General features: G+C 37.5%; 1 non-coding gene across 1 annotated transcript; it reads left to right on the top strand.

The window, feature by feature from the left end:
* Nucleotides 1-3,114: 3,114 nt before the first annotated feature.
* LOC140530537 (U6 spliceosomal RNA) lies at nt 3,115-3,216 on the top strand. Its single transcript, XR_011975974.1, has one exon. It is a non-coding gene; the product is annotated as a U6 spliceosomal RNA (small nuclear RNA).
* Nucleotides 3,217-4,925: the final 1,709 nt, after the last annotated feature.

Raw genomic sequence — 4,925 nt, 5'->3', positions numbered from 1 at the left:
GCAGGAAGACCCACACCTTTTGTTAATTTATGAGGCACTAGGTCATGAGGGTCATGATGCCCTCTGGCTCGTAAAAGTGTATACATACTATGAGGTGAGGTTTTGCTTTGGAGCTTACTCTTTGGAAGAAGGCTCAAGTGCTAGATGAGATTCTGGGTAGCCGTTAAGGGGCCCACCCCAGCTTTGAAAACCCAGATATTGGCGCTTCTCTCTCTGGTAACTATGTATATATGTATGTAATGGTCAGACAATTGTATCTGTCTGTTAATCTGTGATGTATGTATTGTTTATGGTCCCACAGAAGCCCTCTCTGTTGATCTTTATTTCCTCTGCTTGTACTTTCTCTGTTGGTATATTGTGATTAAAGAAGATTGCTGACCCCTCAAAAGTTGCTTTCCTTTTAGAAAAGCAGATCTAAGGACCTGTGCTAGCAGGTCATCCTGGATGTGGCAGGGTGATGGCTGTTACAGGGAGGAGCAAGAAAGAGTGAGAGGAAGAAAGGAAGGAGAACAGGATGGTAAGAGGAAGGAAGGAAAGAAGGAGAGAGAGAGAGAGAAAAAGAATGAAAGCGAGATGGAGGAAGGAGGGTAAGAGGGAGGGAAAAAGGTAGTAGAGAAGGAAGGAGGGAGAAAGGAAGGAGGAAGGGAGAGAAAGAAGGAAGGAAGAAGGAAGACAGGAAAGGGGAAATTTGGTCTGAGTTGTCACAGGGATTGTGAGTGGAACTATAAGGTAGTCACATATTTTCCCATATCAGAAACGATGTCAATTTGTTTACTGTTCCCAGAGCAAGAGACAGTGGAAAGTAGTGAGGAGGGGAGTTAGAAATTAACACTACCAGGATAGGTGGCAAGATGCCCATGTAGATCCAGCTTCCTCATGGATGGATGAATAGGATGTGAAGTATAGGTTAGATGACCATGTTACTCCCTTCCACCATGGCTTCCTTCCATCAGCATCAAACATAAATCCTCTGTCATTGAAGGACCTTTATAACCTGTCCGCCTTTTATATTTTCAATTTTCTTACACCATATTCACTCCTCACATTAAGGAGGGGAGAGAGGGAAAGCAGGCTGTTTCCTAGCTTTCTAACCAGGATCTGGTTAGAATATGAAGCCTTATCTATGGCCAGCTAGATAGAGTAAGAAGAAATAGACATTTAGTTGATGGAAAAAAAGGGAGGCTAGCAGATCCAAAGAGCCCTGGACAATGAAAGACTGTAGAAATTTTAAGGAGTCAGCAGGAAGGAGGCCTACATATACCTAGACCACTTGTCAGGGAAAAGGATCCAGAAGGGCAGCAGGGAGGAAGCCTCTAGTGAAGTGACTTGCCTAGGATGAGACCCACGGTAAAAGTGGGGGCCAGGCCTCCACATATATCAAGACCCCTGAGCAAACAAAAGCCCTATGTGTTCTGCAAATAAAGATAAGAGACACAATTACATTATTCGCTGCTATGTGTCAAAGGCAGAACTTGCACCTGGGACCTCTGACTCTAGAGTTGGCCTTTGATCCATGACACCACCCAGCTTCCAAAACCTTTTCACTAAGATTTCTTAGTTTGCATTTTTACTTCAAGGAACTATTCTGGGTAAAATTTAAAAGCCAAACCTTGGCTGAACTGTGTGAATTATCAAGATATGATTGATGACAAGGGTTCAGAAACCGATCTAAACTAAAAACTGACTTTTATCCTGTTCCCAGATTTCAAATGCTAAGCAAAAAAAAAAAAAAATGTTCCCAATAAACTTCATTCTCAATAAACACTTTCTGCATTAAATCAAGTATATACCCAATAGACAAAGGAAGAAAAGAAACTGAAGCAGGATATTTAATAATTCAGTACAAGCAAGGGCACACTCTCTGGAGACACTTATCACAACCATCTACATGTCTTCTCATTTTGGGTAACTCTTCTCTCTGTCCTCCTAAAAATGCTCAAAAAGGAGTTCATTCATCAGGCAAAAGGCCTTCCTCTAGAAAATAAGACATTTAATTACATTGGTTTTTTTATCCAATTTCATAACCTTTTTACCTGGGAAGATTTTGACCTTCAGTTTTTTCTTCTTTTGTAGAAAACAAAAGGACCTTTCATGCTACAGAGGTATTGAAAAAGAAACTAGTTTTAGAACACTTAAAATAAAATTCTACAAGATGTTCCTAAATCAGAGAGCTTTAACAATGACTAGAGTGACAGAAAGACAGTAATAAAATAAAGGGGAAAGAACAAGAGGGGGGTCTTCATTTTTTTAAAAGTTAATTCTATAATATGACAAAAAAGGAAAATGATAAATGTTGGAGAGAATGTGGAAAACTGGGACACTAATGCACTGTTGGTAGAGTTGTGAACTGATCTAACCATTCTGGAGAGCAATTTGGGACTATGCCAAAATGTGTATACTCTTTGGTCCAATAACACTACTACTAGGTCTGTATCCCAAAAAAGATAGTAAAAAAGAAAAAAGGTCCTACAGGTGGAAAAATATTTATAGCAGCCTTTTTTGTGGTGGCAAAATATTGGAAATTGAGGGAATGCCCATCAATCAGGAAATGACTGAACAAGCTGTGGTATATGAACATAATGGAATACTGTCATGAAATAAGAAATTATGGCAGATTTCAGAAAAACCTGAAATGTACAAACTAATGCAAATGAGCGGAACTAGGAAAGCATACACAGTTTCAGCAACACTGTGAGATGATCAGCCATGAATGACTTAGCTCTTCTCAGCCACACAATGATCCAAGACAAGTACGAAGGACTCTTGAAGAAAAATGCTGTCCACATCCAGATAAAGAGCTGATGGACTCTGGATGCAGATTGAAGCATATTTTTTCACTTACTTTATTTTTTTGTGGTTCTTTTCCTTTTGATATGTTTCCTCTTTCACAACTGTGACTAATATAGAAATATGCTTTACACGATAGAACATGTATAACCTATCTCAAATTGCCTACCATTTTGAGAAGAGGGGAGGGGAGGGAGAAAAATTTGGAATTCAAAATCTTGTAAAAATGAATGCTAAAAATTGTCTTGACATGTAATTGGGGAAAAAATAAAATACTATTTTTAAAAAGTTAATTCTAACTTAAAAGTTAACTTTTTACAAGTTAAAATGCTTCAGCAGCACATATTCTAAAATTGGAATGATACAGAAAGATTAGCATGGCCCCGGGGCAAGAGTGACATGCAAATTTGTGAAGCATTCCATATTTTTTTACAAAAGATTCGTGGAGCTATATTTAATCTCACCTTTTGTTAGTCGTCTGTGGCCTAAAAAAGGTCTACAAGGAAGCTCTGCTGAAAAACAAGGCAAAAGAGACTATAAGATTGCAAACAAAAATGGAGTCTCTACACCAGAACCAACAGAAAGCTGCGACAGAGGTAGAGTAGAGCAAATTTGTCCAAAGGATGTCTCTGCTTTAAAAATGGAACTGATGATATGGAGCAACTACTCTGATATTGTTTTCCACTTTTTCTCTGAGATCAGATATAAAGTAGACATTTTCAAGAACTCCCCAGTATACATAGTGTTTCATTTCAAATGTTTAATTATATTTAAGTACCTCATTCCTGTTCTTTTTCCTTACTGAAATAATTTTCATCTCTATTATTGCAAATAACCTAAAGTTTCTATTTTAGATTAATTTGCTTTAACAATACAAATAAATAGAAATTCATTTTTTAAAAAGGCAATTCTAATTAGTACTTAGTCACTCATTTTTCCAATGGATAGTAAAACTCCCTTGATTGCAAAGCCTAGGGTATATTTGGAGTTATTTATACTCATTTCTTTAATTTGGGGATGGTTTTGAATATCTGCCAGAGAGCAAATGAAATGTCAGGTGCCTCCTGACATTTCTAAGTATATCTGCTTAATCTTCATTTTTCAAGTGAACTTTTTGTCAGGAAATTTTTTTAATAAAGGTTTCAGTATTCATTCTGGGCTCTAAGGATGTGTCTGTGTTATTCCAATGTGAACTCAGATTCTAAAGTCCCATTTTTTTAAATTGAGGGTAGGAAAGACGCAAATGCTGATCTTTTGTGAAAATGAGGAATGGCCTTTGATGAACCTGCCAGACTGTAAAAACCCAGCATTGAACCTGAGACAAGAAGAAAGCTGGGATATGCTTGGACTGCATAACTAGCCCCAAGATATTTGTAAGTTAGTTATAATTGATTCCTCTGAAACTCTCAAAGTTTCTAGCCAGATTTGCTTACCAAACAAATGTTCCTATTTGTTGATCTTTATGAACTATAAGTCCTGAAAATTCAAAAGTCCTATATGGTTTCATTAATTTTTTTAAAGTTCATCTTTTCTCGTCTAGGTTATAACCCTTAGCCGAGGGGAAAGAAAGAATCAGATGCTTGTGTCCCCTGCCATTCTCCAAAAAGTTCAGATATCTTCCTGGCTGCTTCCCCCTGCTCAGAGCCTTCCTTAAGAAATCACTAGTGTATATGTATAATCTAAATCAAATTGCTTACCTTCTCAAGAATGAGGGAGGACAGAGAGAGAAGGAGAGAATTTGGAATTCAAAATTTCTTAAGACTGAATGTTAAAAATTTGTATTTTATGTAATCGAGGATAAATAAAATAAAAATTAATGTAAAAAATCATTGGGCAGTTTAACTTCTACATGACCAAAAACATGGAGGATTAAACCCTTTCTCCCATCCTCACATCCTTTCAAACCTCTCCAAAATGGGAATTATGCACAATAGATAAATCAATTTTAGCTATCTCCGGAATCTAAGACATCAAAAATTCTAACAAGGTAAAAATCCAGTGAACGGAAAAGGCTAATCCTTAACCTCTAGTAGGTTCTCCAATCACCTGCTCCTCCACCAGCTGACTTGCTCTGACAAGGCTACAAAAGTCAACCCACCAGCTAGCAAGGAACTGAGTTATTCAACAACCCCTCCTTC

Source organism: Notamacropus eugenii, chromosome 2 (genome assembly GCF_028372415.1).
Source record: "Notamacropus eugenii isolate mMacEug1 chromosome 2, mMacEug1.pri_v2, whole genome shotgun sequence".
NCBI lineage: Eukaryota > Metazoa > Chordata > Mammalia > Diprotodontia > Macropodidae > Notamacropus > Notamacropus eugenii.
Note: the sequence above shows the minus strand (reverse complement) of the source record. Positions and strands in the feature narration are given on the sequence as shown.